The sequence below is a fragment of the Macaca mulatta genome, chromosome 6, assembly GCF_049350105.2.
Source record: "Macaca mulatta isolate MMU2019108-1 chromosome 6, T2T-MMU8v2.0, whole genome shotgun sequence".
NCBI classification, from domain to species: Eukaryota; Metazoa; Chordata; class Mammalia; order Primates; family Cercopithecidae; genus Macaca; species Macaca mulatta.
The window spans coordinates 69,099,247-69,112,201 of NC_133411.1; the positions used below are offsets into that span (position 1 = coordinate 69,099,247).

Consider the following 12,955-nt stretch of genomic DNA (forward strand, 5'->3'; position numbering starts at 1 on the left):
TTACTTTATGTTTTCTTTGTAAATATAGGCTTATGGCCTGAATTACCAAGTTCATTTCTCCAGAATTCCATTTCCTCTTCCTATGGAGACACAGCTAATATATTCAAATTGAGACATATTCCACAAGTAATAGTGCCCAGCTCTAGTTCTTGGTGATGTATCTTTTTGATAAAATTTAACTGTCTGAGAAGTAGAGTTTAGTCAGTTCTATTATAATTGGTCAAGAGTTACCAGGTGCTAGTCAGGAGCTCTTTCCCTCCTCAATTCATTTCTTTGGCTATACATTATTGATGTCATCTGAGCAGAATAACACTTTGAGAAGATATACATAAGGTTAGCTTAATTTATACTTGTCTGCTTTAAGTATCCCACTGTTCACAGAGCCAGTGGTATTTTTATCTTCAAAATCCAAACCTGCTAGAATGGAATTTCTGCTAATTTCCCAAAGAACATTTCACCAGAACCTCTATCTTTAAGATCTAAGTTTAGTATTTGCCTCAGAACACATCTGAACTACTTTCAAAAGACCCTTAAAACTGATCAAACTGATCACATAACACACATCTTCCTATTAGCCCGATGCTGCTTCTCTCCTTTTCTAAAACAGGATTTTACTGCCCATCTCTTTTTTCTTCTGATAGTACCTTCCCCCAACCCCACCATTAGACTTTCTGTTTGTTTGTGTTGTTTGTTTCTGCTGGATAAACACACTTGCTCTAAATTATCTTTGGCACTCTTGCTCAGCAGGACATGAAGACTCTGCCTTCTAGCCTCCAGCAATTAAGGGACCACGGGAACTCTAAAGACTGATGATGGCATTTGTCCTAAGAAGAGTTGTGCAAGAAGAGCTTCCCCTACTCTTCACTGGAGAGTAGAGAAAAGAGCCAACCACTCAGCTGGTTCTGACCTTCTTCTCAGACATTAGTGCCATTTCCTGCTATTTCCATACTTTTCAACATGGATGAGGCATCTAACATTCTCATGTTTTTCTTTCCTGCTTGCACTTACTTCAGGTGTTTGTTTTTTACGATGAGGAGCGGAAATAACTTAGACATAAGAAAACATGAAAGACGTTGTATGCCCTCCTATCTTATCTTTTCATTTCTGTGTCTCTGGCTGTCTTTTTGGGCTGTGTAGTTCGGTAAGCCCCCATTCAAGTCAGAATGGGCTAAGTTATGCTGCAGTAACAAACAACCATACAATTATATTGTTATTAAAATAACAAAGACTTTATTCACACTACAGGTGCATAATGAGAGAATAGGATCCACCCCACATGCCTTCAGTGTAGACCCAGGTTACCAGGAACACTACTGTGCACTATAGCAGAGAGAAAGAGAGCTCTGGAGAGTCTGGGATTGGTCAAGTGCTGTGGCCCAGAAATGATACATATCGCCTCTGCTTCCACCTCATTGCCGACATCATGCACATCATCCTTCCAACAAGGATTACACCAAGGCAAACAGACAAGACGCCAGTGGATGCCTGAAACTGCTGATAGTACCAAACCTTATGTTTTTCCCATCTGGCAACTGAGATGGCTACTAACTGGCTGATGAGTGGGCATCTAAAGCATGGAGACACTGGACAAAGAGAGGATTCATATCCCTGGTGGGACAGACTGGGAAGATCAGAGACTTCATTGCAATACTCAGAATGGCTCACAATTTAAACTTATGAAGTGTTTATTTCTGGGATTTTCCATTTAATTTTTTTTTCATAATTGAGATTTTATTGGTTGAGGATCAGTACAGACATTTCAATTTGTACACAATTCTTAACATATGTAATGAAATTCTAAAAAGCCATGTATTGTAATTCTTTTTTAAAGTTATTCCAGTGACTTTCCAACGTAAAATTTGGAAGCAAATTTTCCTTAAGAGGCTATCAAGTACCAGTATCTTCACATGTTGATCAGCTGTTACATATGGCCCATCAGTTCACAACTGAATAGCATGTACACTACATATTCAAATCTGTAATCTTTCACAGCACAGTAACAAAGTCATCAGGAAAACAGGACTACCACAACCAAAGATGTCACAGAGTGCACACAATTCTGACAGGGAGCTCCATGAACAAGGAGTGATTTTCTTTAGGAAACAATTCTACTAAAAAACATGAGAATAGAAGTAAAATAAAATGTTCAAGACATTAAATGCGGGACTGACTCTATATTGCCATTTAATATACATTCTAGGATATAAAAACTAACCCCCCATCTATGGAATGTTAAGCTGACACCCGAGACAGTCAACGCCTCCCATAATTCAATATCCCACACTATTTTCTAGTTGTACCAAAAAATAAACAACCAGCAAATGATTTCACCTCTTAAAAAAAAGCATTTACACTTAAAAAATGGGATGAGGTGGGATTCCCTCCTTCTTAAAAATGTTTCTAGAGCTACTAAAAAACTTTCATTTACAAAATAGTTGATAAAAATATTCCTCTGGATTGTACAAGAAGGGACACAGGGACCACTGGTAAGACATGGTATATGGTATTAATCAGACTTGGCTTCTTTCTCTCCTGCTTCATCAGAGGCTGCACTCTCCTCAGTTTTCATTTCCCCGTTTTCTGCAGGTGAATCTTCTTTAGTTTCTTGGTTAGCCACTTCGGCCTGTTTTCCCTTTGCTCCCCTTTTCCCTTTGCTCCCCTTTTCCCTTTTGTTTGCACTTTTTTGTCTGAAGATTTATCCTTCGCTGCTGCCTTTTTCAGCTTCACTTCCACTTTTGCAGGAGGTTTAGCTGACAACTGCCCGGATCTCCTCTTGGGCTCTTCCTCGGCGGCCCCTTCGGCGGAGCTGACCTGCGGGGACAAGGAGACGCGCCAATCTCCATTTAATATTTTTAGACTTCAGTTGACTGCCATTTACTATGGGTAACAGCCCTGACAAATGAAAACTCAGATAAGGGGACTACTGTGCAGGGCTGTGGGCATCTACAGTGGGGGATGGCTGGAAATGCTTGATGAACAGCATGAATGGCGATCACATGCCCTCAACCGAATCAATGGGGACATCTTTTTCTGTCTTACAAAGAAGGCCTTTTGCGTCTTCTCTCACATTACCTAATAAATCCTCACAGTACCTCAAAACCTTGGATTAGGCATATTTTTCTCAAATGTTAAGGCTCAGCGATAAATTCATTAGTTTTCTATTTCTGCATTAGAAAATACCCCAAACATAGTGACTTCAAATAGCTTACATCTATTATCAAAGAGCTTCCCCAGATGGGAAGTCTGGGTATGAGCTAGGTGGGCGTTCTGCTCAGGGTCTCACTTAGCTGGAATCAAGGGTCAGCCAGGGCTGCAAGTCCCTCAGAGGCTTCGCATCCTTTGCTAGTCTCACTGGTCCTTGGCAGAATTCAGTTGATTTGGGTTGTTGGAGTGAAGTCCCAGCTTCTTGCTGGTCGTTGTTTGGGGACTACTCTGGGTTCTGGGGGTGCCCTCAGATTCTTGCTACATGTCCTGTATTAGCAGTTCACAACATGACTGTCTGCCTTTCCAACATGAGCAGGAGAAATCTCTCTCACTTCAAATATCTGAACTCTTGTAAGGTCTCCCTGATTAGGTTAGGCCCACCCGGCATAATCTGTCTTTTTATTAACTCAAAGTCAACTACTTAGGGCTCTTAATTACATCTGTTTATACCTTCTGCCATTTGTCATAACCTATTGATATAGAGAGTGATATTCCATTATATCCATAAGTGCCTTCACACTCAAGGGAAGGGAATTATTCAGGGCATATACACCAGGGCGTGGGTATCTTGGGGGCCATCTTAATAATTTTGCCAACACAGAGACACAGAAGGGCCACTGCAGTTAGAAGCCAGTCTTGAAAGTTGATTGAATTGGTGTGTTTGGGACCATCTTACTAGCTGGCTTTATAGAAAAACTTGTTGGAGTGTTCAATTAATTAATTAAAAGACAGAGAGAGAGAGGAGAAAGCTGGTATGAAACGGTTTGATTTGGTGCTGCAGGTAGAGAGGGCCATGAGGGCAGTGAGGAGCCAGGTATGAGTCAGATCAGCTTCCAAGTGCCAAATTTCCAGCGTGTGCCCAAGTGCCACACTGTCTCTTTAACAATGATATATGTGGCGTTCTTAGTTGGCCCATGATAGTGTATCTGATTGTATCTCCCTTTTGATTTCTTTTTAAGTTTTACTTCTGAAAACAACACTATTATTTTTGCATGATTCTCTTCTTTCTGGAGTGAACATTTGTTGTTCTGCTTCTTGCCCAACTGCTTAAGATGGCTCATTATTCTATAATATGTGCAGTATTGCCCAGAAGTAATTTTCCTTTTATTTTTGCCCACAAGGTGGAAAATTAAGGATGAAATACAACTTTATTTTTCCTTTTCCCAGAAAAGGTGACAAGGTAGTTTTTTCTGCCTGTTTTTCTATTAGCAGTGAAATATTATTTTGGCTATAACAGTTGACTACTTCATCCTATTTTGGCAAAATAGAATGTAGAGAGACTCTACTTTTTTATCCATTCCAGTGTGATAGAGAATTTCAAGAACTGTAGTAGTAAAGAACTACTTTTCTTCTTTTATAGACCTTTTCTTCTGTTTACCTTTCACATCATTTTATGACCAATACCTAAGATGAGCTAATTTGATGAGAAAGTGTAATTTTTTTTTTTAGCTAAGGAATATTTAAAGAATCCATAGAGTCCTGGAGCAGCCATTTAGTATTTATTCAACACAAATTCTTGAATAAGTACTATGAATATAGCACTGCCCCAGCCACTTGAGACATATAAGAAAGATCTGGTTTCTGCCTCAAAGAGAATAGTTAGTAGGAAAGCACATAAGTTCAGCATCAGACAGACCAGGGTTTGAGTCCTTGTTCTGCTACCCGCTGGATGTAAATCTCATGCATATTCCATATTTCCCTACTTCTCAGTTTCCTGTCTGTAAAATGGGTGTTATGAACTCTGTTTCCTTATGTTGTGAATATTAAAAGACTCCAGTAAGATAAAAAATATATTACATCATGACCAAGTTAGGATTATATGAGAAATGTATGAATCATTTAATATTAAAAATTCCATAAATATAATCCACCCATTAACCAATCATTAGAGAAAAACCATATGATCATCTCAGTAGATACAGAAAACACATTTGAAAAAATGATGTGGTTTGGCTTTGTGTCCCCATACAAATCTCATCTCGAGTTGTAATCCCTTTGTGTTAAGGGAGGGACTTGAAGTCCCCACAATGCTTGGGAGGGAAGTGATTGGATTATGGAGGCAGTTTCCCCCATGCTGTTCTCGTGATAGTGAGTGAGTTCTCACAAGATGCGACGCTTTTAGAAGTGGCAGTTTTTCCTGTGCTCACACTCACTCTGTCCTGCCCCCTTGTGAAGAAGGTACCTGCTTCCCCTTTTGCCTTCTGCCATGACTATAAGTTTCCTGAGGCCTCCCCAGCAATTCAGAACTGTGGGTCAATTAAAACTGTTTCCATTATAAATTACCCAGTCTTGGGTATGTCTTTATAGCAGTATGAAAACAAACTAATACAAAAAAACTTCAATATTTAATCATGATTAAAAAGAAAGCTCTCCGCCAACTCTTATGAGCTTCCTTATGAGATAAAGTGCCTACCAAAAACCTGGAGTAAACGTCTTTATTAATGATGAAATGTTAGAAGCATCCATTTAAAATCAGTCCTTAGATAATAATGGTCATCTGTCATCAGTTCTTCATTTAACATTATACAGGACTTACACAGCAAGACATGAAAAAGAAAGAAAACTGTAAGAACTGAAAAGCAAGAAACATGACTCCTAATATTTATGGAGGATATGACCACCTACAAAAGAACCCAACGCATCCTATATACAAAGAATTAGGGTTTAAAAGAGAGGTTTTTAGGCTGGTTTAATATATGATTAGTATGTAAAAACCAATTTTATTGTATACTCTAGCAACAAACAGTTGGAAAAACATGTATTAAAAGGTTTTTATTTATAAAGAATCTAGAAATTAATATAACAGAGAATTTGTCAGATCAATATGGAAAAATGTATAAAATGCTTTTCAAGTCCTTACCCAGCTTGTATTCCACAGTCAATAATTATAACCACTCAGATTATAGGCATATGCTCAAATCCTTTGCACTTTTCCTGCTTTAACATTATGGTCTGACTAAACCGAATTCATAGTTCTATCCAACACTTCCTCTAACCTATATACTTGCACCTGCGCAACTGAATGTGCTGGAATACAATAACACAAACTTGCTGACTGGTTTTACTTTAAATTCAGAATTGCCAATCTCAGTTGAGCCCTACGAAAGCCCTGCAATTATATTATCTTCTTTTGGTTCACCCTTGCTTCCCTTCTCTTAGACAAGTGTCTTCAAAATGGACACATAACCATAGAATCACCATATGATCCAGAAATTTCACTTCTGGGTATATATCCAAAAGAATTAAAAGCAGAGGCTTAAATAAATACATATTTGTATACATCATGTTCACAGAAGCATTATTCAAATTGCCAAAAAGTGGAAACAGCCCAAATATCCATGGATAGATGGAAAAACAAAATCACACACACACACACACACACACACACACACACACGCACACACACACGAATATTATTCAGCTTTTAAAAGGAGTGATAGTCTGATACATACTACAGCATGGATGAATGTTGAAGACACTACACTAATGGAAATAAGCCAGTCACAAGAAAACAAATATTGTGTGAGGTACCTAGGATAGTTAGTTTCACAGAGACAAAATGATAAGACTGGTTGCTGATGGCTGGGGATGGAGGAATGGGGAGTTGTTTAATGGGAACAGAGTTTCCATCTGGGATGATGAAAAAGTTCTGGAGATGTGTAGCAATCATGGGGGCACCACAATGTAAATGCACTTAATGCCACTGAATTGCACTTCAAAATGGCTAAAATGATCAATTTTATGTTTTATATATATGTTTAATTACAGTTTTAAACAAATGATACATGAAGAATTTCTAAGAGACACATTGGCAAGGACGCTTTTAAGGGAGTCACTTTGCAAATTTACACTTTCCCCAAATTACTTTGCCTGAGAACATCTGGAATTTAGGAGTTTCCTTTCACAATTGCTCTTCTCTTTTTACGAAAATAGGAAAAATACATTCTTCTTATCTGTTATGAATCTTAGTATGCTCCATGGCCTAGTCCATAAGGAATTAGATACAGAAACAATCTGAAATATTGGTATTTGTGTTAAGAAAACAAATGAGTATTATTGGGGAATATAACTATTGCAGCTCAGTTTCCTATTCTTTGCTTTTAATTAAACTGAACAAGAACTAATTACATTGTCAATTGATAGATCATTAAAAATAATTTTTAATAATAGATATAAAAATGTTTGTAAAAATGCTTTTTGGAAATAATATTTGTGATTTCTACTACATAACTCAGAGAGTTTCAAAAATTCCATAACTTTGCTTTAACAAAAGTCATTCTCTTCCCAGCTGGTTATATAAATGAAATTACATCTTTTGCAATGATTTAAATTTATAATGAAAAATTTTAGTTGCCACTTAAAAAATATATGAGGAAATATCATTTTTCAAAATTATTTTAGGAGGTATGAAAGCAAAAAAAGTTTGATGATTGCTAAACTAGCGGACTGCTTCACATTATTTCCTCTCTTCGCAAAGCACCAACTTCTCCCAGATTCTGTTAGCTGATGACCTTGCTTTTTGTTGCACTGAGAAAATGGACACAATCAAAAATGAACCTCCTTACCACAAACCACTCATCATATCTACACACCCACAAGCATCTGTACACACACACTCCACCATCTCATCCCTCCTGTTTGTAGAGATGAACTCTCCAAGCTGTTAACCCAACCCAAGCCCTTTCCTTATGCTCCAGGCACCACCCCTCCTTGTTTGTTCTGGGGCATTGCCCAGCAATTCACTTCTCTTCTGCATCATCCAATTTTTGCCTTTATACTGGATCATTCCTATTAATATACAAACAGGGTGTTATTTCCTCTCATCTTAAAGACAACAAAGCCTGTCTTGATTTACTTTTCCTTCCATTGACCACCCATGTCCCTCATCTCTTTATATGTAATTTTACAATTTATAGCAGAATTCCTTGAAAGAGTTGTCTATTCTCAAGTCTTTAATTCCTCTCTCAGACCCACGTCAGTGAGGTCCCCCTCCCACTACCATTGCTCTTGTCAAGGTCAACAATGACCTGTGCTTTGCTGTGTCCAGTGGTCAGTTCTTAGGCCTCATCTTCCTGGACCTATCCAGGTCCTAGCAGGTGACACATTTAATGCTCTCTCTGTGAAATCATTTTTTTCCTTGGCTTCCCAGACACCATACCTTCCTGACACCATACCTTCCTGGAGTTGCTTCTTCTCAGTCTCCTTTGCTGCTTCCTCCGTGCCTATCCAGCTTCTAGAGACTGGACTAATCCAGAGTTTAGTCCCAGACCTCTGCAAGATCTTTTCCATCTGCATGCATTCTCTAGGCATCTCATCCAGTCTCCTGGCTATAAATACCAGCAATACCAGCTTCTCTGCTTGCTGCAGGTAATGCCTCTTTCCCTCCAGATAGATTCTCCACCTTTCTCTGCCCTGGTCTCTTCCCGGCAGGTTGGCTGGTATGTACTTTATCTGCAGGCCTCTGTGCCTTCTGGATTCTGGCTGGTTGTAACTAATGGTGAGTGGTTGCAAGATATTAAGGGGAAAGAGAAGAGTGATATTGAGCCTTTTTTCCCTCAGCCCCAACTGTGTGAAGACATTCAACCAAAGATAATGTCTCTCATGGACCTCCTTGGGTTTATTATTATTATTATTATTTAATATAGGGTCTCACTCTGTTGCCCAGGCTGGGGTGCAGTGGCATGATTGTAGCTCACTGCATCCCTGACCTCTTAGGCTCAAGTGATCATTCTGCCTCAGCCTCCCTGGTAGCTGGGATTACAGACTTGAGCCACCATGTCTGGGTAAAGTATCCGTCTTGATCCAGTTCTCCACCTCCAAGTTCCTGTAACCCCTATCTCCCTTGTTCTTTGATATTTTAAGTAGAGCACTGGTGTTCTACCAGCTCTTGTGTTCCCTGTACCCCCACCTGTAAAAACAGTTCCTTTGTAAATAAACCCTCCTTAAATGTTCCTAATTTGAGTATTCCACCGTTTTCTGTGGCAATCCTGAGTGACACATCCAAATGTCTAGCATCATTTGGAGCCTCCCTTCTGAACTCCAGTCTTCTCCATCCAGCAGGCTACAGGACACCACTTCTGAGATGTCTCATAGAAACCTCAAACATCATGTCCAATATTGAGCTCCTTGCATTACCTCCAGCCTGATCTGCCTCCCTTCTTCCCATCTCAGCAAAGGCAACAACATCCTTCCTGTGGTTCAGGCATGTCCCTAGGACTAATCAGTCTTTATCATTTCTCACACCTCACACAGTCCATCAGCAAATCCTGTCAGAGCTGCTATGGTTTGGAGATGTTTTTCTCTTCCAAACCTCATGTTGAAATTTGATCCCCAGTGTTGGAGGTGGGGCCCAATGGAAGACGTTTGGGTCATGGGGATGCATCCCTCCTAAATAGATTAGTGCCCTAATGGAGTTAATACGTTAATAGATTCTAATAGACTTCTTACTCCATTACTTCCCACGGAGCTGGTTGCTAAAGAGCCTGGCACCTCCCCCCTCTCCTGCCTCCTCACTCACCGTGTGGTCCCTGCACAGACTGGATCCTCTTGGCCTTCTGCCTCAATTGGAAGCAGCCTGAGGCTCCCACCGGATGCAGATGCCCAATCTTGAATTTTCCAGCCATCAGAATCATGAGTCAAATAAACCTTTTTTCCTTTATAAATTACCCAGCCTCAGGTATTCCTTTATAACAACACAGTGCTTCTTTTCACTGGCCACTGCTCACCACCCTTTATAACAACACAGTGCTTCTTTTCACTGGCCACTGCTCACCACCCCATTGCCACTATGCTGGTCCAAGCCAACATCAGTCTTCTCTGGATGAAATGGGCAAAAGCCTTGAATAAACTTTCAGAGAAGCAGAAACACAAATGACCAATGTTCACAACAAGTTTAATCTCATTAATATCAGAAAAATTCAAGTTCAAATTTGTAATGTAAATTGCTAGATTTAAAAAATATCATAAGTGTCATAAAACAAAGTGTGAGTGAGGATATGGAGCAAATGGAACCCTAACGCCTGCTGGTGGAAATGCCAATTGTACCATCATGGAGAAGACAATTTGGTATTACCCCCAAATGTGAACTTCCCCATGTGTACCAGGAGACCTATTTTGGAATGTTTACAGCAGCATTGTTTATCATAATAACAAAATCAAACAACACCTCTCAAAGAAACACAATTTTGGGAAGCTAGAAAGAACTCAGATGTCCATTGACTGAATGAGTAAATGAACTCATGAATATGAATAAATAAATTATAGTATATTCATACTATATAGTTTATGGCAGTGAAAATGAACGAAGCACAGCTGCACACTGGCTTTCTCTTTGGTCCTCCTGGCCCGTGTCGCTCACGCCATACAGCTTAACTCCAGAGTGGATCCAATAACATGGTCCATCCAGTGCCAGTGTGGGCTTTCAGTGCGGTCCCAGCTCCCTTCCACTTAAACGCCACCTCTGACTCATCCTGCTTCTGGTTTTATCCACCAAATAGTCACTGGACCTCACCTCCAACGCAGGCTCTGTGTGTGTGTGTGTGTGTGTGTGTGTGTGTGTGTGTGTGTGTGTGTGAGAGAGAGAGAGAGAGAGAGAGAAAGAGTGAGAAAGAGAGAGGTGATTCTTGAGGAGAGGAGAGAGAAGATTCCAGAACAGTGTTATGATTCTGTTAGGAAGAGGAAGGAGAGAATGGATGCTGGATATGCCCGCCCGCAGCCACTGCCCACCACTGCTGGTTTGTTTCTGTGTCTCCTATCATACTGTAAACTCCTTAAGGGGAGAAACCATGTCAATCATCTCTGCATTCACCTACCACAGTGCTTGGCACATGCCAAACATTCAAGAAATATTGAACAGAAGCATAGCATAAGAGAGACCTAACTGGTCAGACCTATGGAAACAGACCTAACTGAAACAGAAACCAGGTCAAGAGCCTCTTGCCAGAACCAACACGCTCCTTGGGAAAGCTGCTATCGAAAGATAAGGAAATGGGTGGATGACAAATTAGGAAGTAGAGGCAGTTTAAGGGCTACTCTGAGTGGCAAAACAAAAGCATCGTGCTCAGGTACAATGACCGCCCCTGGGGAAGGGAGCTAAGTTGGCAAGGCTGTGACCACCATTGCCTTTTAATGAAATCTTCAGAAGTAACCCCATAGCAAGGTGATATTTTCCTGATCTTAAAAGAAGCACAGCAGGAGTTTTTGTTCTCCAGCCGCCAAGGCGTGGAATACGGTTTGCCATCCAACTGGAACAGCATTTTTTGCATCAGTGCCTTTCGGTAGCTTTTCCCAGCTTGCCCCCCACATAAGCCAGCCACTGCTGAGGCAGGCTGCGGTGGCACCACGATGCAGATGCACCAGGCCCCCTGGGCTCACCCACTTGCCCCTGTGTTCCAAATCAGCCCAGTGTTAATGCTTCATACCCCCATGGTGATGACTCGTTACAACCCCTGTGTCTGAGAAGGTGCCAGAGAATTCAGAGAAGAGAAGCTCAAAATTGTCCTGACTTACAGTCAAAACACTAATATCTGGCTAGTGTATGCAAGTATCTCAGGACCAGTATAGGGGGCGCTAAATCCAGACTGCACTCTGCTCACCAAGCTTGAGGGTGGGGTGCTTCCTCCATCTGCCTGGAAGATGGGGCTCTTTTCTTCTCCTAGATGCTTCTGCTTGCCAAGCCAGGGCTGCATCTGCCTAGAGGGGCCCTCTCATCTAACTGGTACAGAGGCACAGTGTTCCCTTCCCATCCTGTCCCTAGGACAAATCCAGAAGCCTTGGGCTGATTTGAACTTGCTTTTTATTCCAACAGGAAGTATGCAAGTATGCAAGAACCAGCAGCTTTCTTACTGGCAGTGAGACCATCCGAGATGCTTGTCCTCCTTGATCCTGTTCTCTGCCAACTTCCCATTCCCCTTCCTGCAGATGGGCCGTGATCCTGGCCTATCTTCCCAGCCTTGCTCATGGTTATCTCTGTCTTCCTGGTTGCTGTCTGTCTGCAGAGCATCCTCTGACCCATTGATCACCCTGCTGGTGGGGGCCGTGGCTGCTCTCAACCTGCCCCCTGGCTCCTCGCCAGGCTGATTCCTGGCTCATGGCTTAGCCCTGGACTTCCGCTTGTTTGTGCCTAGGCTCCTGCTTGATTACTGACGCCATCCCTGAATGCTGCTGGCCCGGGCTTTCAGTCTTGACTCTGGGCTTCAGAACTTACAGGCTTAGCACTGACAGCAACCTCTGATCTGGACAGGAAAGGGTTGTTTTCCGTGGATGGAGTGTATCTGTCCACCCCAATTAGACATCTTGGAGCAGCCAGGCCCAGCTGGCTGAGCGTGCTATACATGCCCCTGTTTACGGATGGCCTCCTGGACCCTCCTTCTCTTCCAGCACTCGCTCCCCACCCTGTTCTCTGGTCAGCAACCAGAGTTCATTCCACTGGTGTCTGTAACCCTGTTAATCTTCTAGATTTCAGATGATCTTTCTCAGCATCGTTTAAGCAATTTGCTCACAGACTCCATCATAATATCCTTTATAGCTTTACCCAGCTTCTAAGATTCTCCTAACCTGTGTCTCCCCAAGGAGCCACCCTCTCTCCTCTCCTCCCTCCCTCTCACACACAGCCTGCTTTGGGAGTGGGGTCCAGACACCATTTAGTTCTGGGCAGAAGCAGGATGAGTCAGAAGCCTAGTTTAAGAGGAAGGGAGACAGGCTGCCCTGAAAGTGCGCATTGTTGCTGGAACGAGTTGCTGTTCCCATTCTG

At 41.6% G+C, this 12,955-nt stretch overlaps 1 pseudogene; it reads right to left on the bottom strand.

Annotated features, from left to right (window-relative positions):
* Positions 1-366: 366 nt before the first annotated feature.
* Positions 367-12,538, bottom strand: LOC144341272 (non-histone chromosomal protein HMG-14-like; annotated as a pseudogene).
* Positions 12,539-12,955: the final 417 nt, after the last annotated feature.